Raw genomic sequence first — 25,000 nt, forward strand, 5'->3', positions numbered from 1 at the left:
AAATTTAAACTGGACGCAGAAGGGTTTGCAGCTCTGTGAGCACATATTTGCTTTATTTATCAGAATTATGTCAAATTGTGAAACCCACTTGTACCCAATTAAGTTGGCATTAGATGTGCTCTACACTCTGCTAGTTTGGTGAGAGACAGGAATTTTACGCAGAGGGTGGTACATGCCTGTAATGCGCTACTAGAGGTGGTGGAGAAAGCACATACAGAAGGAACATTTAAGAGATACCTTGACAGATATATGAATAGGCAGGGAATAGAGGGATATGGACTGCGTAGAGGCAAAAGGTTTTTAAATTTAGAAAGCATCATGCGTCGGTGCAGTCCTGGTGGGCCAAAAGGCTTATTCCTGTGCTGTACCATTATTTGTTCTTTAATCTCATCCTACACACAGCCTCAAAAGAGTCAAATCCCTAACTACCACTGTTTTCTCGCTAATCAGCATGCTTACTTTCCACCAAGAAAGAGAACAGAAAGAAGAATACTCATCCAGTATGCCAATTGAAAACTTTACCCAATTCAAATTCTTTTGTTTCCCTAAAATTTATCCCTTGCTGAGCCATCAATTTCCAATTCTACCTCACACTATCCTCCAGCTCTTCATGGAAATTGCACAGGAGGTGCACTATTTTATACAAGGTGCATAACTTTAGTATATCTTCAATTAGATCCAAATAAATTACTTGCAGGTAAACAAGATCCTGATTAGGCAAATTATTTCTTTTTTTAATTCACTCAAGAGAGGTTGGTACCATTGGCTGGGCCAGAATTTATTGCCTATTCCTAGCTGCCCAGGAGACGTCTGAAGAATTCAAGAGAGGTATTACATTAATGAATGTATAGGATTTAAAACGTTCTCAGTACAGTGCCTAATTATTCAATAAATTTCAAAAAGTTTCCAACACTAACCTAGACCAGGAAGATTGAGACTGTTCTTCCATCGACAGTCTGAGACTTGTGGGACCATCCAACTCCTGATGGAACTAATGAAGAAACAAAATAGAAGCAATATGAAATCAGAAGTTCATAACGTCTTACATTTCACTCATGCATTTACAAATTAATTCACTTATGTGTTATAAACTCGACATTTATCAGATATTTAAAAAAGAAAATAATTAACAAAGTAAGTGTTGGTCGTATAGAAAGCGAGTGTAGGGAATTGGTAATGGAAGATAAAAAGATGGCAGATGAACTGAACAGATATTTATGTCCATCTTCACTCAAAAGGATTCAAGTAGTGTGCTGGAAATAAGCGTAAATCAGAAAATGAAAGGGAAGGGGAATGCAAGAAAATTACAATTACCAGGGAAACGGTATAAGTAAATTGCTGGAACTACGGGTTGACAAGTCCCCAGGGCCTTACAGTTTTTAAAAGAAAATAGCATGTGAAATAAATTTAAATTTCCTAAACTCACAAGTTTCAGGGAAAGCTCCTCTAGATCAGGAAATAGCTAACGTAAATCCTTTATTCAAAGATGGTGGGAGGCAGAAATAAAGACTACATACCAGTTAGCTTAACATCTATCATAGCAAAAAGACTGGAAGCTATTATTAAATACATTTATAACAGGGCACTTGGATAAGTTCAAGGTAATCAGGCAGAGCCAGCATGGTTCAGTCAAAGGGAAACCATGTTTAGCTAATTTATTGGAGTTCTTTGAAGAAGTAACTTTGTTGTAGTTAAAAGGAAACCGGTTGATTTATTGAATTTAATAAAAACAAAACCTTCTTAAAAATTAAGGTGCCACATCAGAGTTTATTAAGGAAAATAAAAGCTCAAGGTGTAGGAGGTGGCATATTGGCATTTACAGAAGATTGGCTTGCTTAAAGGAAGCAGGGAATAGGAATAAGTGTATCTTTTTCAGGCTGGCAGGATGTCACGCGTAGTGTGCCACTGGGATCGGTGCTGGGGTCTCAAATCTTTGCAATTTACATAAATGGTTTGGATGAAGCAATTGAAGGTACGGGTGCTAAATCTGCTGTTGACACAAAGATACACAGGAAAGTGAGTTGTGAAGAGGACATAAGGGGCCTACAAAGGGATATAGATAGGTTAAGTAAATGGGCAAAGATCTGGCTAATGTAGTACAACGTGGGAAAGTGTGAAATTGTCCTCTTTAGCGGAAAGAAAAAAAAAGCATATCACCTAAATGCTGACAGGTTGCAGAACTCTGGGATACAGAAGTTTAGGTGTCCTAGCGCATGAATTGCAAATGTTAGGATGCAGGTACTGCAAGTAATCAGGAAATCTAAAACAACGTTATGTTTATCACAAGAGGAACTGAATACAAGTGGAGAGAGGTTATGCTTTAGTTATACAGGGGCACTGGTGAGTCTATTTAGGGAGTACTGGGCATAGTACTGGTCATAGTACTTACGGATAGACATAACATGTTAGAAGCAGTTCAAAGGTTTATGTGATTACATGGAATGAGCAGATTGCCTTATTAGCAAAGGCTAGATAGGCCAGGCATGCATCCTCTCGAGTTTAGAAGTGTCAGAGGTGACTTAATTGAAACATATAGATCCTAAGGGGACTTGACCAGGTGGCTGCTCAAAGAATGTTTGCTCCTGTGAGAGAATCTAGATCTCGGGATCATCATTTAAAAATAAGTAGTCACCCATTTCAAACAGAGGTGGGATTTTTTCTTTTTTTTGCCTTCAGAGATTTAAGTGTCTTTTGAATTCCTTTCCTCAGAAGGCAGTGGATGCAGAACCTTTAAATATTTTTAAGGGAGAAGTAGATTAGTAATCAAGAATCAGAAAGATTATTGGGGATACACAGGCACGATGAGTTGAGTTAAAATCAGATCAGCTACGATCTTATTGAATGGCAGTGCAGACTCAGTAACTGGACTGAGTAACCTACTCTTGTTCCTTGTTCATATGCTCAATAATATCAGTAGCCAGAATCCAATTCACTTCCAGTTCCTGTATTACAGTCCAATATTGCTTCAGGATCATGCCTCAAATTTTGAAAATACCCTTAATTACCTTCAAAAATTCATGGAACCATAACACCAGAACAGTGATAAACATTAATTTATACGAAAATTTGCAACTGCATGAACATAATAAGTATTTCAGGTAGTTTCGTCACTTGTGTCCCAAAAAGTAAACTGATACTATAACTTGTATTAAATAACTAGCCTCTAATTCTATGTCAAGTTCAACATTCTTTTTGAAGGTAAAAATCAGCAAAAATTATGATTGCCTATTTCACTGAATGCTTCGTGAGTATTTCATTTTTTAAATGAGATATTAGTACATTAAAATAAACAAATGTCTCAGTTAAAAGGGTGAGCATAAAATGTTGTGATTACATTAAGGCTTCATTTACAAATATAACTAAGACCAAGTACAACTACATCTACATAGTTGTGTAATCGCACAGCAAAATTTTCCAGCATTACTGATCATTCCTTGCCATGTAGGAAAGTCTAATTTGTGAACAATACAAAAATAGGTGGGAAGATATGTTGTGATGAGGACCTAAGGAGTCTGCAAGGAGATACTGATAGATTGAGTAAGTGGGCAAAATCTATGTTTAATGTTGGTACGTGAGAGGTCATACACTTTCGTAGGTAAAATGAAAAGGCAGAATATTATTTAAAGGAGATTCCAAAAAAGTGCAGCACAGAGGAGTCTGTGTGTTCTTGTGCGCACAGCACAAAGGTTTAGCATACAGATGCAGCAAATAATTATGATGGCAGATGGAATTTTGGTCTTTCTTGCTAGGGGTTCAAATTTAAAAATTGGTAAGTTCTTCCATAGGGTAGTGAATGTCTGGACTTCGCTACATCAGAGTGTGTGAAAGCGAGATTACAGAAAGTATTTAAAGAGAAGGTAGAAAGACTTTTTTGAAATATCAGGGAGTTGATAGATGTGGAGAGCTGGCACAAAAGCAGCGTGAGGCCTGGGGCAGATGTGCCATGATCTTTTTAAATCACAGCTTGAGGGGCTGAATGGCCTACTCCTGTTCCTTTGACATATGTTCTTAAGTTCCAAGATACAACCCTTCCTGATATGAAACTGCATTTCTCCTTCATTGTTGCCAAGTCAAAATTATGAAACTTTCAATCTAGTGACACTGTGAGTTTACATGCAACACATGGACAGCAGCAATTCGAGGCGGTGGTGCTGCTGCCTCGCCAACGATGGTCACATCCCATCAGCAAATATAAAAAAACTGTTCTGTTGCCATTGATTAAAAAAATTCTAGGTCAGTATGTAAACCAAAAAGGGAAAGTGCTGGTCAAACTCAGGATGTCTCGCAGCATCCCGGGCGGGGTGGGGGGGCGGGGTGGATTCTTTGACATGGAACAGCATCAAATGAGCAGCTTTGGTCCCAAAGAACAGTCATATCAGACCTCCAAGTAGTAACTTAATTTCTCACTCACAGATGCTGCCAGGCTCAAGTTTCTCCAGCATTTTCCATTTTTATCTCAGATTACTAGTATCTGCAGTATTTTGCTTTTATTTCAGTTATTACATGAACTGATAGCTGTGGAGAATAATGTATGTTTCTAAATATTCTGTCATTTTACTTGTCTGGACCTCTTGACTATATTGAACTGTCAACACACAATTATTTAATGCGGACAGTAGCAGGTCTAATGACAAATTCAATACTTGAAGGGAAAGATTGTCCAGTGCTATGCAGACAGAACAAGAGAGTGAGACTTATTAGTTTTCTCTTTCGAAGAACAGAGACTGTCACAATAAACTAAATGGCCTTTCTCCTGTACTTTAAAAATCTATGAAAAACCAACTTGAATCAATCAAGCACTTGAAGCTAAAGGAACAGCATTCAAAATATTATTCACTGTATTTTAAGAAAACTTAAAAGGGAATTTTATTTCTTACAACCTGGATTAAAAGAAGTTATATCAAGCACTAATCATCCTTTTTTGAGCTCTATTTCTTGGAACTTGCTCTTACATTTTACACTCCTCAATTACATGCATTTATATGTTGTTTTCATGGCACGCAGTCGCATTGTTAAAAACACATAAATGAATGGTTTTACACAGTAATCCTTATTAGGCTATCCAATGGAATGATTGTTGTGATCATTAATGGTGCGTAGAACTTACCAGTTTTCTTTTTTTCCCCATTTGACAGGATAAGGATGATTGCTGCGGTGATAGGTTTCCTCCTTTGCAGTGTGATAACAGCTCAGTCTTGTTCTTTCCTTCCTAGTAATTCATGATAACAAAAATCATAAAAGTTGCACATAAGAACATTAGGCTATCAGAAATATGAGCAGGAGTAGGCTATTTAGGCTCTCAAGCCTCCTGCATTATTCAATAAAGACCATGGGTCACTTTATGCATCAGCTACTTCCTGCACTGTCCCCATGACCCCGAATTCAATTCACATCAAAAAGGCTATTGAAGTCTGACGTGAATATACTCTGGGCTGGATTCCAACACTGTGGCAAAATGACAGGCCACAATTGTCCCAGAGGGGAGTAATGGCAGGAGCAACCTGGAGGCAAAATCTTATTATGGAAGGTGATTTTAAAAGACAACTAGCAGCCTTGACTACACTAGTCATTTACCTGGAGAAATGGAATAGCAGCATGTTCACAGCTATCTACGGCAAGTGTCCCTGGGAGTTCCCATGGTTTTTCGTACCTCTATTGAGACCGAGACAACATTCAGGCTTGAGCTGAAAAGTTACAAGAAGCACTTGTGCCACACAACTGTCAGCCAATGACCATCTCCAACAAGAGAGAAACTCACCATGACCCCCTTCCATTCAATGACATTCCCATCAACGAAACCCCCACCATCAATATCCTGAGGGGCTACCATTAACTGGAAACAACTAGGCAAGCCATGCAAAACTGTGACTATAAGTGCAAGTCAAAAGCTAGGGATTCCACGATGACTAACTCACCCAAATCACTGTCCACTATCGATAAGGCACAAGTCAGGAGTGTTATAGAATTATCTCCACTTATGTGTATGCAGTTCCAATATACATGAAGCTTGAAGTAATCTAGGACAAAGCAGCCCTCTTGACTGGCACACCATTCACCATCTCCAATATTCATTCCCTTCACCACTGACACACAGTGGCAGCAGATTGTACCATATACAAGATGCATAGCAGCATTAAACCCAAGCTCCTTTGACAGCATTTTACAAATCTGTAACCTCTAATACTGACAAGGACAAAGGCAGCAGATGTATGGGAATGCCACCATCTACACATTTCCCTCAAACCATACACCTTATTGACTTGAAACTATAGCAAACACCTTCACTGTCACTGGGTCATAATGCTGGAAATCCTTGGTTGACAGAACTGTTTACTCCAAAGACTGCAGTGATTATAGCAGATAGCTCATCACCACTTCCTCAAGGGCGATAAAATGCTGGCCCAACAAACTACATTCCATTATATTCTACACAAAGCCTGTTTCCATTTCTCTTACCTCCCACTTGCTGTTTTACCAGGGCTTCCTTAATCCACCTTTGATGTTCAAATTATTCCAGGAATGTCATGTCCCTCTGAAGAGCCCAACCTTGTAGCACTACCAATGGAAGCTCTGTATCACTGATTGAGCATCTGAATTTAAATCTCCCATTTCTCATACCTGATCAACAATACAACTGTTAAATTAGCCATAAGAAACATACATAGCCTATGCAACCAATTGGACACACTGTACCATTTAATAATATTATGGCTGATCCTGGACTTCAACACAACTTTCCGGTCTTATTCCCATAATTCCAAAAGTTTAAGAATGTATTGATCTCAACTCAGCCTTAAGCATGCTCATCCACCAAGCATTCTCAGTCCACTGGATTAGTGAATTTCAAAGACTCACTGAGTTAGAAATTTCTCATCGCAGTTCAAAATGATGAACACTTATCTTTCAACTACATTCCCCCACTTCCTCTAGCTTCTCTGCATCTACCCTGTAAAGTGCTCACAGCTTAAATGTTTCACCGAAATCTCCTTTACTGTCATGAATGTGTATTTATACTCAAAGCTGCTCTACTGAACTTCAGGTAAGATTTTGTTTCTCAAGATGGATTGTTATCCAGAGGAGATCCTCCTCTTTATATGGGCTTTCTGATTTTACAGCAGACTCAGTTTTCTTTGCTTATTTTGCACCTGACACATTTCACGTAAGAACTTAAAAAAAATGTTCCTTCATGGCACATGAGCATCACTGGAAAAACCCAGATCTGATGCCCATGTGTAATTGGTCTGAATGAGGTGTCAGTGAGTCACCTTCTTGTACAGTTGTGGTCAACTCAGGTGCACCGACATGAAGAGAGTGATTCTTAGGAAGGGATCGAAATCCAGTGATGGCTGATGCCTGGCATTTTGTGACATGATTATTACATGCCAATCATTAGTCCAAGCCTGAACATTGTCCCAGGACTTGCTTCATGCAGACACATTTTACTTTAGTATCTGAGGAGATGCAAACTGTACTGAACACCATGCTATGCTCTGTGCTAATCATCAGCTATCATCCTCACCTCTGATGTTATTACTGAGCGAAGTTCATTGATGGATCAGCTGGAAACAGGTGGCCCTGGACACAACCTCCATTCCCCTTGACTTCAATTTTGCAGGATATTTTTATGAGCTACTGCATGACAATGTAAATTACACCTTCCACCATTTTGCTAGTGATCAAGAATATGCTGATAAGGCTGTAATTAGTTACATTGGATCTGTCCCTGCTTTTTGTAGACAGGACATACCCAAGCAATTTTCTACATCGTCAGGCAGAGGTCAAAGTAGTAGCAGGACTGAAACAAAGTGGCTAGGGAAGCATCTGGTTCTGGAAGAGAACACTACAGTAATATTGTTGGTTGTCAGGGCTCATAGCTTTTGCTGTAACCAGTATCTTCAGCCATTTCTTCATATTTTGCAAAGTGAATCAAATTAGCTGAAGGCTTTCATCAGTAGGGAGAGCTAGCCAATTGGATACAAAATTGCCTTGGGTGTTGGAGAAAGAGGGTTGTGGTGGAGGGATGTTTTTCAGACTGGATGCCTGTGACCAGTGGTGCACTACAAGCATCAGTGCTCACTCCACTGCTTTTTGTCATTTATATAAATGATTTGGATGGTAAATAAATGAGGTATGGTTAGTAAGTTTTCAGATGATACCAAAATTGGTAGGGTAGTGGACAGTGAAGAAAGTTTAAGTACAACAGGACTTTGAGGAGACGGATCAATGGGCCAAGAAGGGGAAGATGGAGTTTAATTTAGATAAATGTGAGGTGTTGCATTCTGGCAAGGCAAACCAGGACTTATACAGTTAATGGTAAGGCCCTGGGGAGTGTTGCCAAACAAAGAGACCGAGAGGTGCAGATGCATAGTTCCTGAAGAGGGGAATCACAGGTAGACAAGGTGGTGAAGAAAGCATTTGGCACCTTTGCCTTCACTGGTCAATGCACTGAGTACAGGAGTTGGGACATCATGTTGCAGCTGTACAGGACATCAGTTAGGCATTGAATCCTGCATTCAATTCTGGTCTCCCTGCTATAGGAAAGACGTTGTTTAAGTTGAAAGGGTTCAGAAAAGATTCACAAGGACGTTGCCAGGATTAGAGGGTTTGAGCTCAGCGGAGATGCTGAATAGGCTGAGACTATTTTCACTGCAGCGTTGGAGGCTGAGGGGTGACCTTACAGAAGTTTATAAAATCATTAGGGCATGGATAGGTGAATAGCCAAGGTCTTTGTCTCAGGGTAGGGGAGTCCAAAACTAGACGGCATAGATTTAAGGTGAGACAGGAAAGATTTAAAAAGGACCTGAGGGGCAACTTTTCCATGCAGAGGGTGGTGCGTGTATGGAATGAGCTGCCAGAGGAAGTGGTGGAGGCTGGTATAATTACAACATTTAAAATGCACCTGGATGGGCACATGAATAGGAAAGGTTCAGAGGGATATAGACCAAATGGGACTAAACCAATTTAGGATATGTGGTCGGCATAGATGAGTTAGTCAGAAGGGTCTGTTTCTGTGCTGTATAACTCTATGACTCTATGATTGTGGGAATCAGACAGAATAGTTTAGTTTAAGACCAGGATCAACCACGATCTTATTAAATGGCAGAGCATATCCAATTGGCTACATGGACCTTCGCTTATGTTTCTTATGGCTAGTTTAAGGATTGTGTTGTGAGAAACCTCTGAAAAAGATGGAAATGGATCATCTACTCAGCATTTCTGAATGAAAGCAGTTGCAGACGCTTCAGGCTTTTGCACTGATGTTCCAGGTTCTTCTACCATCAAAGATGGGTATATTTATGGACTCACTTCTTCTAGTCAGTTGTTTAAACGTCCGCCATCATTCATGACTGGACATAGCAGGTCTGCAAAGTCTTGATCTGATATGTTGATGCTCGGATCACTTAGCTCAGATGTTGTATGCTGTTTGACTGTTTAGCTTGCGCAGTGCTGTTTTGTCGCTTCTCCATGTTGACACCTGATTTTGTTTAGGTATGTCTGGCTCTACTGCGAGCATATTCTCCTGCATTCCTCATCAAACCAAGGTTGATTGTTTAGCTTGGTGGTAATATCAGAGTAGGGGATTATGCTAGGACAAGAGGTTACAGATTGCAGCTCAAGTCAATTCTGCGGTAGCTGATAGTCCATACCTATTGGATAATTACCTCTAATCTATCCTATTTAGCGCAGTGATAACAACACAATGACCAGTATCTGCAACGTGAAGATGGAACTTTCCATCAGGACTGTAATGATTACTCCTGCCAATACTGTCATGGACAGATACATGTACAACAGGTAAACTGACAAGGGTGAGGTCCAGCAGAGTTTCCTCCTTGGTGGGTCTGCCATCACAGGCCCATAATGTTAGCTGTATCTTTCAGAAAAAGTCTCCTACTGTTGTCTAGCATGTTCCAGCACTTTCAGTCACACGGGATGATTATTCCATATTATTGGCTCTATTTCCTTTACCTGTCAAGTGTCCTTGAAATACACCGCCTCCCCGTCAGTCTAATTTTTCCATCCTACATAGTATAAAGGTCTTGTCCTTTGTACTGTTTTCCACCTTTAGGAACACATCACAGTTCAAAATTTCCTTCCGTACTCTTTAAAGTAACACTTTTCTCTGTAAACAAGTCATCATTCCATGGATACCATCATTGTGACACATTTTGCATTCAGTGAGTGCTGCTTTGTGACATACCTGCAGAGACCGCCACAAACTGTCATCCTGATTCTGAAAGTCACCAATAGAACTATAGTTCAAACGGTCATTCTTGAAAGAATGATATTTGAATCTATTGTCTCAGCTACAGAAACTAGACACTGTGAATGCAATATTCTATTTGCCACCACAGTTTCATTTGAAGTTTCAGCATCTAACCCATAAATTATTGAGGTGTGAAATATTCTATCAGTAAAATACCTTCTTTATCCCTTTTAAAACTGTTTGCCAACATTACCTGTTGATGCCTTTCAATTTTTTTCAATTGCGACAATTTTCACTTGCATACACTGTAATCTCAACCTGCAGTATTTCTGTAACATTTATTGACTTAAAAATAATTGGCCTTAAAAGAAGTGAATCTATGGAAATGATATTAGACACTAAGAAGTCTGTAATAATTCGTGTGCATTGGAAACTAGACACTGAGAGTCATAGAGTCATACAGCATGGAAACAGACCTTTTGGTCCAACCAGTTCATGCCAACCATAATCCCAAACTAAACTAGTCCCACCTGCCTGTGCTTGGCCTATATTCCTCCAACCATTTCTTATTAATGTACTTATCTAAATGTCTTTTAAACATTGTAACTGTATCCACATCCACCACTTCCTCGAAGTTCATTCCACACACGAACTGCTATGTAAAAAAATTGCCCTTCATGCTTTTTTTAAATCTTTCTCCTCTCACCTTAAAAATATGCCCCCCCATCTTGAAATCCCCCACCCTAGTGTAAAGACATCTGCCGTTCACCTTATCTACGCCCCTCATGATTTTATAAACCTTTAAGGTCACTCCTCAACCTCCTTCACTCCAGTGAAAAAAGGTCACAGCCTATCCAGCCCGTCCCCATAACTCAAATCTTTCATTCCCAGTAACATCCTGGTAAATCTTTTCTGAACCCTCTCTAGCTTATAATATCTTTCCTATAACAGAACAACGCAGTATTCCAGAAGAGACCTCACCAGCATCCTGTACAACCTCAATATCACGCCCCAACTCCTATACTCAAAGCTCTGAGCAATGCAGGCAAGCATGCTAAATGCCTTCTTAACCACCCTATTTATATGTAATGCAAATTTCAAAGAATTATGTATCTGAATGCCAGATCTCTCTGTTCAACAACACCATCCAAGGCCCTACTTTTAATTGTACCAGTCTTGCCTTTGTTTGTTTTACCAAAATGCAATACCTCACATTTATCAAAATTAAAATCCATCTGCCACTCTTCAGCCCATTGATCGAACTGATCAAGATCCCTTTGTAATCTTAAATAACCTTCTTCACTGTCCACTATACCACCAATTTTGGTCTCATCCACAAACTTACTAAACACACTTTCAATATTCTCATCTAAATCATTTACATAAATGACAAACAAAAGTGGACCCAGTACTAATCCCTGTGGACCACTGCTGGTTACAGGCCTCCAGTCAGAAAAACAACCCTCCACCATCACTCTCTATCCCCTGACGTTAAGCCAATTTTGTATCCAATTGGCAAGCTGACTCTGAATCCTAATTTACTGATTAGTCTACCATGCAGAACCTTGTCGAAGGCTTTACTAAAGTATAAGTAAACAATGTCTACCATTCTGCCCTCATGTGTCTTCTTGGTTATTTCCTCAAAAAACTCAATCAAGTTTGTGAGACATGATTTCTCACACACAAAACCATGCTGACTATCTCCAATTATTCCTTGCCTCTCCAAATGCATGTAATTCCTACCTTTCAGAATAACTTGCAACAACTTACCCAACACTGACGTCAGATTCACAGATTCCAGGCTTCATCTTACATTCCTTCTTAAACATAGGCACATTAACCACTCTCCAGTCATTCAGCACCTCACCTGTATTTACAGATGATACAAATATTTGTGCAAAAAGCCCCACAAATTCCTCCCTAACTTCCCATAGACATTTCACATTTTTGTTTTTACAGCATAAAACATGGGTCAGACCTGACTTCAATACAGCTGCTCCTGATACCTGCATTGTTATCAACATGCAAATCAAACCAGGGTTAAAAACATTCAATTCAGTGGTAAGCATTGAATGCTCCAAAAAAAAAAGTACTTTGGTAGAAGAACAATATTGTCCTCACATCATGACTGCTGCGTTCTGACTTTGTTTTCTTTGACGAAGACTTGGTCTTCTCTCGCTTGTGCTTTGAATGTTTTCTTGACATCATGAATTTATGAGAAGCTTGAGAGAGATAAAAAGGGGTTTGAATTAACACTACAACATAAAATGTTGCCAGAAAAGCATTAGTTGTTTCATTTAAACAAAACATCTATGTCTTTACTGTAGTATACAACCGTTCGCCACATAGTTAGCAGTTGTGGTATCCATTGTCTCTCCTGGCCCTTAAGTCAAGATTTGGGGTCAGCACCACACCCCGACCTTGCTCAGGCATCAACCCAGCTTGACTGCAAGACCTGAAGCTGTGAGCATGAGTGAACGTGTCTGTGAATGGAAGAACAGTTCCTCATAGGTTATGTCTCTTCCACATACAGTGAAAACTTTTCTTTCACAGGTTGCCTCTGTGGCTAAATTTTCCAAGATATTTTAGGGGCTTGAGAGTGAATTCACACACCGCCCACATTCTATTTTGAGTCCTGGACAAGGGTAAGCTATGAAGTTTAGGTCACCATCCAGCCACAATATCTCTGATTGGCAGAAAAGGGTTGAGGGGCTAAACGGTCTACCACAGTTTCTAAATTACTTCCAATTTTTTATTATTGGTACACATTTCCTGAAATATACCTCTTGCCGCATTGTAATCCGGAGCATTCTCTGTACCATCTACGCAGTAAGGGTAACCTTGAAGATGTATTGAAACTAACATTTAATAATTACCCCTTTGATTAACAGATTATGTAAAATATTTGCTTAATTATAGAATTTGAAGAGAAGATTGTTGAAACATTTTATAATTAAACAAAGAATCATTGTTAATTCTGCATATTGTGTGCCACATAGCATAAAACCACATTTCTTCAACTGACTAGGCAATGTTTGCAGGGATAGTAGGAACTGCAGATGCTGGAGAATCCGAGACAACAAGGTGCAGAGCTGGATGAACACAGCAGGCCAAGCAGCACCATAGGAGCAGAAAGGCTGACGTTTCGGGCCTAGACCCTTCATCAGAAATGTTTGCAGGGATATCAGCTACTCACGAGCAGGAAACATCAAGTTGACATGTAAATCAGGTGCCACGCAATTGTACTGTATACCCATATTTTTAACAGAAACGGGGAAACAGATGGTGGACAACCCCTTTTGGCTTAATTAGGGGTGGAGGTAAAGGGAGGGAAAAGAGAGAAGTTTGTCAGCCTCTTTTCCAGACACCCTGAATAAGATGTCCTACACAAGGCTTATCCTGTGACATGTGCTCCCATGTTTTAGATTTCCCAGTGAGAAGAGACAACCTCGATATCCATCCTGTCAAGCTTCTTCAGCATCTTGTATGTTTCAATGAGATCATCACTGATTCTTATATAGTCCTTATCTCAGCCCGATCAACTCTGCCTCTCACCAGTAGACTGGGTCTCTCTATCCTACAGACTAATGCAAGTACATCCTTCCCTAAATAGAGACCAAAACTGTGCATGGTATCCCAGGTATGGTCTTAATGAATCAACGTGCAATGTAGCATTTATCTGTATTTTCCAACTCCCTGCAATAAATGTCAAAATGTTATTTGTCCTCCTAATTGCTTTCTCTACCTTTCTCAAGGCCAGAGCATCAGAGTTTAGAAAATTGAGGCTTTTTAACAAATATTCTGGTTTCTTAACCTTACCAAATTGAAGAATCTCACACTTTCCCATATTATACTCTAAATGCCATCATGTTGTCCACTCAATCTGCTTACATCACTTTGCAGTCTCCTTATAGCTTACGTTTCCACCTACCTTTGCAACTGGAAAATGTTCTATTTGTGCCTATTGTTTGTATTCTGTCCATTAACTATTCCTCTATCCATGCTAATATTTTATCCCCAACATCCACGTGCCTTTTCCTTTATATTAACCTTTTGCGTGGAACCTTATTAAATACTTTTTGAAAATACAGGTACATTACATATCCTGGCTCCCCACTGTCTACACTATTAACTACATCCTCAAAAAATATAACATTTGTCAAACACACAAATTTGTCAAATTTTATTTTCATAAAACCATGTTGACTTTGATCATTCTATACCTTTTTTAGGCACATTTTTATTATTCGGAAGTCTTAACAAAAAGTCACTTTCCAGACAACTGATATTAGGCCAACTGGCCCGTAGTTCAATTTCTTTTTCCTCCGTCCATTCTGGAGCACCTATTACATGTATTAATTTCCAGTATACTAGACCATTCCAGAATCTACAGAATTTTTGGAAATCATAACTGCAGAGTTCATGGATGCATTAGCTATCATTTTGAGAACTCTAGAATCTAGACCATCATCTTACAGTTCCTAAAGTTTAGTACTTTCTCTCTGCTGACATTAATTGCCTCAATTTCCTCACATTTCACTATGTCGGTTCATCTCTAATTCTGTATGCAACTGAAGTTCTCCTGTGAAGTCAGGCACAAAATATGTGAGCTTCTGATAAGTTTTTCATTACCATAATAATTCTTCATCTGCTTTTAAGGGACCAATGTTTATTGTAGCTACTCTTCCTTTTTATATACATCAAAAGGCTTTTACGATCTATGTTAACCTTCTGCCTAGTTTACATTCATATTTTACTTTTTTTTCCCCTTTCATCAACTTATTGGTGACCCTTTCCTGATTTCTAAAACAATTATAACCCTCAGATTTATTACGATTCTTTGCAACAATACGAATCACTTTTTAAATCCACTTTTAATTAATGTAATCCTTGACGTTGTGTAAGTCACAAATGGTACTTTCTTGCAGAGTTTTTGCTTTTTAAATGGAACATATTTTTGTTGAATATTTTGAATTTTTCCTTCAAATGGTTCCCACTATTTGTATATCATAGATTTTAGTCCATCTACCAAATCAACCTCAGACAATTCTCCACTCAACACTGTATAACTTAGCATGTTTGAAATTGAAGAATGTCATTGTCAAACTTAACATGGAATTTGATCCAATTATTATGAGTGTCACTTCCACCATCCTGACAGCAGTCTCCATACCATCCCAGGCAGAAACGAAGAATTTCCACACTGTAGGGATTCTATGATTCAAAGTCTGGATGAAAGTTACACTGCAACAAATGCACTGGAGACGAAATTCCCCAAGGCGTTATTCATCATGGCCGGCAATGTCAACCAGGCCAACCTCAAGAAGGTGCTACCAAAATACCACCAACACATCTCCTACCCCACCAGGTGGCCAAGCATCCTTGAGCACTGCTACACAACCAAAGATGTCTGCTGCTCCATACCCCATCTGCACTTTGGAAAACCAGATCACAATGCTGTGTTTCTCCTCCCAGCTTACAAGCAGAAGTTGAAATGCGAAGATCCAGCACTGAAAGTAGTACAGTGCTAGTCTGAGACAGTGAAAGAGCTTCTGCAGGACTGCTTAGAATCAGTAGACTGATCCATATTCAAGAACTCAGCAGCCAACCTAGACGAACATGCCACCACCATCACTGACTTGATTAACAAGTGCTTGGAGGATTGCATGTCAAAGACGTCAATCCGTACGTTTCCCAACTAGAAACCTTGGATGAACCGGGAGACCCACTGCCTACTGATGACCAGGCACGCGGCACTGAAGTTGGATGACCTGGACCTGTACAGGAAATCCAGATATGACCTCTGCGATGCCATTAGAGATGCCAAGATGGAGTACCAGACTAAGTTAGAGACCCAAACTAACTACACAGACACCCGCTGCCCGAGGCTAGCCTAGATGACATAATGAGATACAAAGTGAAGCAGAACAGAATAGCAGACAATAACACATTCCTCCCCGATGCGCTCAATGCTTTTTATGCTCAGTTCAAGCAGAATGCCAGTGGGATGGTATCACCTGCCCCAACATCACAGGACACAGCTGTTCCCTCAGTCACCGCTGCAGACATTAGATTAGCCTTCTTGAGAGTGAACCCAAGGAAAGCAACTAGCCCAGATGGAGTCCTCAGCCATGCATTCAGAACCTGTGCAGACCAGCTGGTGGGAGTATTCACTGACATCTTTAACCTCTCTTTGCTACAATGTGAAGTCCCCACCTGCTTCAAGGAGACCACCATCATACCAAAGAAAACACATGCAACATCACTCAACTACTACCACCCAGTGGCTCTGATATCCAGAATCATGAAGTGCTTCAAGAGGTTAATCATGGCTCACATCAACTCTAGCCTCCCAGCCTGCCTCGATCCCTTCCAACTTGCCTACAGGCAATGCTGTGTTCCTCCTCCCAGTTTCCAAGCAGAAGTTGAAATGTGAAGACCCAGCACAGAAAGTAGTACAGTGCTGATCGGAGGTAGCAAACGAGTTTCTGCAGGACTGCTTGGAATTGGTAAACTGATCCATGGCAGATGCCATTTTCCTAGCCCTACACTCATCCCTGGAACATCTGGATAATAAGGATACCTACATCAGGCTTCTATTTATCAACTACAGCTCCACTTACTTATCTCCAAACTCTGTGACCTAGGTCTCGGCTCCATCCTCCGCAACTGGATCCTCAGCTTCTGGACACACAGACTGCAATCAGTGAAGATAGACAACAGCATGTCCTGCACAATAATCCTCAACACCGGCACCCTGCAAGGATGTATACTCAGCCGCCTACTATACTCCCTGTACATTCATGACTGCATGGCCAAATTTCATCCAAACGCCATCTACAAATTCAATGATGACACCACCGTTGTATGCCGGATATAAAACAGTGACGAGTCAGAATACAGGAAAGACATAGAACTCTTGGTGTCGTGGTGCAAAGCTAGCACTCTCTCGCTCAATGTCAGCAAAACTAAAGAGCTGATCATCGATTTCAGGAAGAAAGGAGGAGGACATGCCTGTATCTACATCAATGGAATTGAGATGGAGACAGTCAAGAGCGTCAAGTTCTGAGGAGTGATGATAACGCAACAATCTGTCCTGGTCCTCGCACGTAGATGCGACAGTCAAGAAGACACAACAACACCTCTCCTCAGGAGGCTAACAAAATTGTCATGTGCACAAGGACCCTCACCAACTTTTACAGATGCACCATTGAAAGCATTCTATCTGGGTGCATCACAGCTTGGTATGGCAACTGCTCTGCCCAGGACCACAAGAAATGATAGAAAGTTGTTAACAGGCTTCTATTTATCCACAGCTCAGGCCTTCACACAAGCCAACCTCCCATCAATCAACTCCATCTACACTTCTCATTGCCGCGGAAAGGCAGCCCCCTCCCAACCTGGTTATACTCTCTTCCAATCTCTTCCGTCAGGCAGGAAATACAAAAGCTTAAACACATACCACAGGTTCAAGAACAGCTTCTTCCCCACTGTTAGTAGACTGCTGAATGGACCTCTCAATTTCAATCTAATGTTGATCTTGCTTTTACACATTTCCTGTGCAGCCACAACTTTGTATGCCTTGCTCTGTTTCATCACTTATAATCAGTATGTCCTTGTATGATATGATCTGCCTGTACTACATGCAAAACAAATCTTTTCACTATAATTAGGTACATGTGACAACAATAAACTAAATCAAATCATTAACTCCAGTCCTGGGTAGATCTTTTACTACAAGCATACTACTTAATCCTGTGTCATTACACAGTACTAGATCTAAAATAACTGTTCCATAGCTGGTTCCACAATGAGTTGTTTCAGGAAACTGTCATAAACACATTTTACAAACTCATCTTCTAGAACAGCCTTCCAACTTGATTGGTCTAGTCAACATGTAGATTAGTGTGTTTAATAATGTTTTCAACAGTTTAATTACTGTTACAGAAGAGTTCCAAACACATCTTTTGCACTTGAAAATATGCTCTAACTTCACTCTTGTAAAACGTAGCTCTAAATTTAGGACAAGGCCCTCTATTCCTTTGCTTCTTAAGCAGTGGAAATTATTTTATTGTACTGCCATAAATTTGATGATGTCATCTGTTAACCTTCTAAATTCCTGGTAATACAACACCAGTTTTTATAAACTCTCCTCACAGCTTAACCTTTGGAATCCTGACATCAGTCTGATAATTCAATTCTGCAGTCCCTCCATGGCCAACATATGCTTTTCAAGGCAATGTATCCAGAACCAAGCTCAGTACTCAAGGTGTAGTCCAGTAAGTTAATGAAATTGTTAAAATACACAGGTGAAGCACATTATTTACTTAACTATCTGCATTCATTATAAAGGGTCAATTATAATTTTTAAAAAGAAAATCTGATCAATTTATCCTGCCAATCCTCAACCTGGAATCAGTATCAACAGGAAAGGAGTTAAAATACAAAGATTGTATGGTCTGCAGATAAAAGAAGAAACAGACAAGCTGGCTACTGCTTGCAGTGAATTGATCAAGTCCTTGTAGGAAGAGCTGTGTGGCTAAAACTGAATATACAGGCAGAGTGGACCACTTATTATAGCTGAGATTGTCTTTGCTGTATCTTCTATTCCATGTGAGATTTATGATTGATAATTATCATGTTTTGTTTGTTAATTCATGTTTAACTTTTGTCCATCCTGTTTTGAGTTAAAAATACAAAGAGTAAAATTTGTCGAATAATTTCATTATTCAGGGGTTGTTCAGTAAATTCAGTTATTCTAGTTTACGGATCACCACAATAATCATAGCAACAAATAGCTAATGTTGTGTCACTGTTTAAAAAGGATAACCAGGATAATCCAAGATAATACACGTCTGTGTGCCTCACATCAGTAGTAGGGAAATATTGGAAAAAAATTCTCTGGGATGAGATCAATAAGTGTTTAGAAGTAAGTGGACTGATTAACGACAAAGAGCATTGTTTTGCGCAAGGGAGGTCTTGCCTCACTAACTTGATCAAGTTTTTTTTTTGAGGAGGTGACGAAGCTCATTGAAGGAAAAGTGGTTGATGTTGTCTACATGGACTTCAGTAAAGCCTTTGACAAGGTGTCCCATGGCAGAACGGTACGAAAGGTGAAGTCACATGGTATCGGGTGAACTGGAAAGATGGATACAGAACTGGCTTAGTCATAGGAGACAGAGGGTAGCAATGGAAGGATGCTTTTTGGAATGGAGGGTTGTGACTAGTGGTGCTTCACAGGGATCAGTGCTGGGACTTCTGTTCGTGGTCTAGATAAATGATGGAGGAAAATGTGGCCAGTCTAATTAGAAAGTTTGTGGATGATGAAAGATTGGTGGAGTTGCAGATAGTGAGGAGAATTGTTAGAGGATACAGCAGGATTGAGATCAGTTGGAGGCATAGGCAGAAAAATGGCAGATGGAGTTTAACTTGGACAAATGCCAGGTGGTGTATTTTGGAAGGTCAAATACAAGTGGAAGTTATACAGTGAATGGCAAAACCCTTAGGAGTATTGATATGCAGAGGGATCTGAGTGTGCAGGTCCACAGATCACTGAAGGTGGCAGTGCACTTGGAAAAAGTAGTAAAGAAGGCTTATGGCACGCTTGCCTTCATTGGAAGGGACGTTCAGTATAAGGATAGTCAAACTTTATAGAACTTTAGTTAGGCCACACTTGGAATATTGCGTATAGTTCTAGTCACCACACTACCAGAAGGATGTGAGTGCTTTGGAGAGGGTACAGAAAAGGTTTATCAGTGTGTTACCTGGTATGGGGGATTTTAGCTATGAAGAAAAGTTGGATTGACTGGGTTTGTTTTCACTGAATGCAGGAGGTTTGAGAGGTGACCTGATAGAAGTTTATAAGATTGTGAATGGCATAGAAAGAGTCGAAAGCATGAAGATTTTTCTCAGGATGGAGGGGTCAATTGCTAGGGGACACAGTTTCAAAGAGATGTGCCAGGCATATCTTTCTCACGAAAGGTGGCGAGTGCCTGGAATACCTTGCCAGAGGTGGTGGAGTTAGTGAAGTAAAGCAGAGAAAGATAAAGAAGACTTGAGATGGGGGTTGAAGTGTCATTTAATGAAAATGCAGAGGTGAAGCCGTAAAGAGTTAAAAATGTTATTGTCCTTCTGAGGGCAATACAGATCCATATTTTGGAGGTGGAGGCAAAAGCAAAACCAGATACATAAAACAAGAGAATATGGGGAAATAGCAGGCTGGGGATTAACTGCTGGGAGCAGATTGTAGCACAATTCCTTAACTTTGACAACGGAATTAAAAAAAAACAAACCCACATGAAAATAGGCACTCACTAATGTAGACAGAAGCATCAAATTACAACAGTTAAGTGAATGGGTAAAACTATGGCAAAAAGGATAAGAATATGTAAATTTGAGGTTCAAAAAGGATAGAACACTCTACCTTTTTAGAATAAAGAAAAGCCAGAAACACTGGAGATCCAAAGTGACTTGGGACTCCAAGTACAAAATAATTAAACCATCAAGAACAAGTACAGAATATAATCCAAACAATAATGGCATGCTGACCATTATGGCTACAAGACCAGAATACAGGCAAAAAAAATTGTGTTACAGATAACACTCTGATTAGAACAAACATGGAGCAATGTGAACATATCCAGTCATCACACCTAAACAAATACATATTTAAAAAAAGTGTAAATTTACAAAATGGCACCTATTGTAAAGTTCTACTATGAAAAATAATACAAACTAGGACTGTATTTCACAAAATTTGAAAGATTAATGGATGATTTGATGATTTCAGGTTTTCTGCTGTTCCAGGACTGGAAGGGACAGGCTAAAAATTAGTACAAGGCTTCACAGTAATGACAGAGAAAACGTCTACACACAAGAGTGAAACAAGTTAAAAATTTTCCCCCACAAACAGCAATTGATGTCCAATTAATTGGATTTTTTAAAGCAGAGGTTGATACCTTTTCAGTTACTAACATTATTACGGTATATGGGTCAAAGGCACATAGATGGGAATAGGTTTCAGATCAGCTATGATGTCAATGAAAGCCGACAGAGACTCCAGGTGCTAAATGCTTCCAGCTCGTTCCTAAGAACGGTTTTCGGCTGTGGAATCTTCCCCAAAATATGTATACTCCCTCCTCCAACACTAAGTGAGCTGAGTGTTAGCTAGCATTTCCTCCTTTATATCAATTAAGCAAGTAACTTAAAGTGTCTAATAGATACACGAGACAACTTGCCACAGGGTATCAAACTGTTCCCATTAGGAAGCTCGACCTGCCCTACCCCACAGTGGGACTGTGCGCATGCCCATTGATATCTACAGACATAGAGACACCAGTGGGTGTAATCCAGGAACTCGGGCCTCTTTCATATCAACGAGAGAATGTCATTAACTACGGCTCTGTTGGGAAGCGATCACCAAAATATATACTCACCGTAAATATACAAGACAGGACATGTACACCAAACCTTCCCAATGTCACCATGGGAGATATGTTTTGTCCAAAGCAGAACTCGGTTATTCTCAGGTGGTTAACTACGGTGTTCATAAAGTATTCTGGGAGAATTAGAGTCTTTCCGGCCAGCGGCTACGGCTGGACTACACTTCCCATCATCCACTGCACGCCAGGCGCATGCGCATTGCCGAACACCTCCACTGACGATTGAACTACGCTTTTGGTAATATGGCGGAGCAGCAAGCAGGGGACCTGCACCAGGAGGACACTATTTCAAGTAGGTATATTAGCGAGAGGCTTGGTATTTGCTTACTTTATTTATTGCTAGGGTGTCTCGTCATTTGTTATGCAAAAAAAGACTTGGGAACTTTGTTTCTCAATGCTTGTGTTTTCAGAAGAACTGATCAAATTTGTTTGATGGCCTGACCGCAGAGCTCCGTCTGAGGGCCTGATCCTGGAGACGGAGCCGAGAGGTAGATGCAGAGGCAGCTGCCCATCCAAGGGTGGAAGTTTACAGATAGGGAGTTTATCCAAGAGAATTGTAACGTGACATAATAAAAGTTAGTCAGTGCTCGTCATTAACTTCATTGAGATGCCTAAAATTTTAATTGTCCTTGTAATTTAAAACCAGTTAACCTTTTACTTACCGGCACCTCATTTACAACATTCTGCAATTCCTTTTGGGGTGGGAGTGAAACTGGATTTCACTTGGTAGCAAAATGCCATCTGGTGTATGCCCACCTAGCGCTGTTAATTATATTATATATTTGGGGGAAGGAAATTGGTAACTGATGGAATAATGTCAGTTTTACATCCCAGCTCTTAATTTCACTTGCCCTCGTCTGCTTTTGTCTTGTAACCCATTTTTGGTATATTTCCTATTTTGTGTGTCAATTCTTTGGCAACTGTATGTCCCTAAGTACTTTTAAAACTGATTCATGCTTACTTTTTATGTTTCCCCATACAACACCTTTTTTCCATATGTGCCTCTTCCGTTGTTTTCCTTTTACTTTCACTTTGTCAAAGGAACCTATTGATTTACCAATGTGTAATGGCCTTCAAAAGTTATCACAATGCTCTACCAGCTTATGACTGAGAGGATACGGCCTGACTTTGAAATAGTGGGGAATAATGTTGGGGTGGCATAGACTAAATAAGTGAGTTTGGTAACAGAATGAGAATTTTCTGTTTAGGTCAGGAGAGAATGATCCTCCCATGCCATGTCTATACTTCAGCAGTGAAGCTACTGTTTATCTAAACTAACCAGAAGTTTGGGCTCAGCATTCAATTAACATGCAGACTGACCACTTCACATAAAGCTCGCTTTGCTCTGTCAAAGCCAGCCACGAATCCAGGATTAATTTAGAGACCAAAAACAATTTCTGACTTCTACTACCCTCCACCTCTCCCCAGTCATGATTAAGCATACCCTTAAACTTTTCTTCCCTGCTCCTTTACTTTTAGCATCTGTATCCAAATTTCCTTTCCTCTCAAATGTTATAATGTGAAAATAGTGTTATAACACCTCCCAAATTTTGGTCCATCTTTCCTGTAATGATACACATAAATGTTGTCAATCAGGTATCCGTCTCTGCCACAGGTTTTAAAGTCACAAATAATATCCTCTCTGACTGTAACTATCTGAATCTTCTCTCTTTGACTTCTTTCTAATGTTCAATACAGTTGACTGCATTAACTCCTCCGATGCTTTTCTTTCATGTCTGATGCTTTGGAATAGCTTTCGCTTTGTTTCTAATACTGGTCCTTCAATTAGAGTCATAAAGATATACAGCACGGAAACAGACCCTTCAGTCCAACTCATCCATGCCAACCAGATATCCTAAATGAATTTAGTTCCATTTGGCCCATATCTCTCTCAACCCTTTGTATTCATATACGCACCCAGATGCCTTTTAAATATTGTAATTGTACCAGCCTCCACCACTTCTGGCAGCTCATTACATAAAAGCAACACCCTCTGCATGAAAACATTGCTCCTTAGGTCCCTTTTAAATCTTTTCCCTCTCACCTTAAACCTATTCTTGGACTTCCCCCACCCTGTGGAAAAGACCTTGTCTATTCACCCTATCCATGTCCCTCATGATTTTATAAACGTCTATAAGGTCACCCTTCAGCCTCTGACGCTCCAGGGAAAATAGCCCCAGCCGATTCAGCCTCTTCCTATGGCTCAAACCTTCCAACCCTGACAACATCCTTGTGAATCTTCTCTGAACCCTTTCAATTTTCACCACAGCCTTCCTGTAGCAGGGAGACCAGAACTGCACACAGTATTCCAAAAGTAGCCTAACCAATGTCCTGTCAAGCTGCAACATGACCTCCCAATTCCTGTACTCCGTGCACTGACCGATAAAGGAAAGCATACCAAACGTTTTCTTCACTATGCTATCTACCTGCAACTCCGCTTTCAAGGAATGTGAATCTGCATTCCAAGTCTCTTTGTTCAGCAACACTTCCTAGGACCTTACCATTAAGTGTACAAGTCCTGCACTGATTTTCCTTTCCAAAATGCAGCACCTCACATTTATCTAAATTAAACTCCATCGGCCACACCTCAGCCCATTGGCCCATCTGATCAAGGTCCCATTGTACTCTGAAGTAACCTTCGCTGTCCACGACGCCACCAATTTTGGTCAGAAATCACATGACACCAGGTTATAGTCCAGCAGGTTTATTTGAAAACATAAACTTTCAGAGCCTCACTCCTCCTCCAGGTGTTTGTGAGAGAGGTGGCATCAGGCGCAAAATTTATAAGTAAAAGATGAAAGCGTTACACAACTGATGAGGATGAATTAAACAAACTTAAGATTCTATTAAATCTTTAATCAGTTAGAAGGTTTTAATCTATTAATATGTATATGAAAATCCCCAAATTTCTTTGAAGTCACTGCCCTAAGAAAACTAAGTGTTTTATCAGTATAAAGAAGAGGTGACATTTTAGGTCAGACAATGCATGTTAGGTGTGAGGCCTTGTTTAGAATCCATTTGTGTTTTGGTTTGGAGTCAGAGTGGCTTTATTTTCCAAGGTTGGTATTTATAAAATGCCACATTGACTGACCGTCTATAAATTGTGTCCTTTTGAACAAAGTGGAATGAATCTGCAATTACACATTCACCCTGTGGATTTACATGTGTGTGTCTGACGGAGACACAGAGAGTGTATGTGCGGACACACACTCTCTCCCTTCTCTCTCTCTCTTTCTTGCCCCGCACACGCACACGCACATGCACGTACCTACCGGGTGAATTATGTTTGTTTAATACATCCTCATCAGTTGTGTGACTCTTTGATCTTTTGTTTATAAATTCTGATCCACCC

The 25,000-nt window shown here is 40.0% G+C and overlaps 1 protein-coding gene and 1 long non-coding RNA gene across 2 annotated transcripts in view; both read right to left on the reverse strand.

Moving 5' to 3' along the window:
- trmt1l (tRNA methyltransferase 1-like) overlaps positions 1 to 25,000 on the reverse strand; it is a 78,354-nt gene that overhangs the window by 32,218 nt on the left and 21,136 nt on the right. The window lies entirely within an intron of this gene.
- LOC125484207 lies at positions 918 to 21,913 on the reverse strand. Its single transcript, XR_007263057.1, has 4 exons — positions 21,643 to 21,913; positions 12,329 to 12,429; positions 5,108 to 5,209; positions 918 to 991 (listed from the first exon to the last, which is right to left on the reverse strand). It is a non-coding gene; the product is annotated as an uncharacterized LOC125484207 (long non-coding RNA).

Source organism: Rhincodon typus, chromosome 10 (genome assembly GCF_021869965.1).
Source record: "Rhincodon typus isolate 14 chromosome 10, sRhiTyp1.1, whole genome shotgun sequence".
Taxonomy (NCBI): domain Eukaryota; kingdom Metazoa; phylum Chordata; class Chondrichthyes; order Orectolobiformes; family Rhincodontidae; genus Rhincodon; species Rhincodon typus.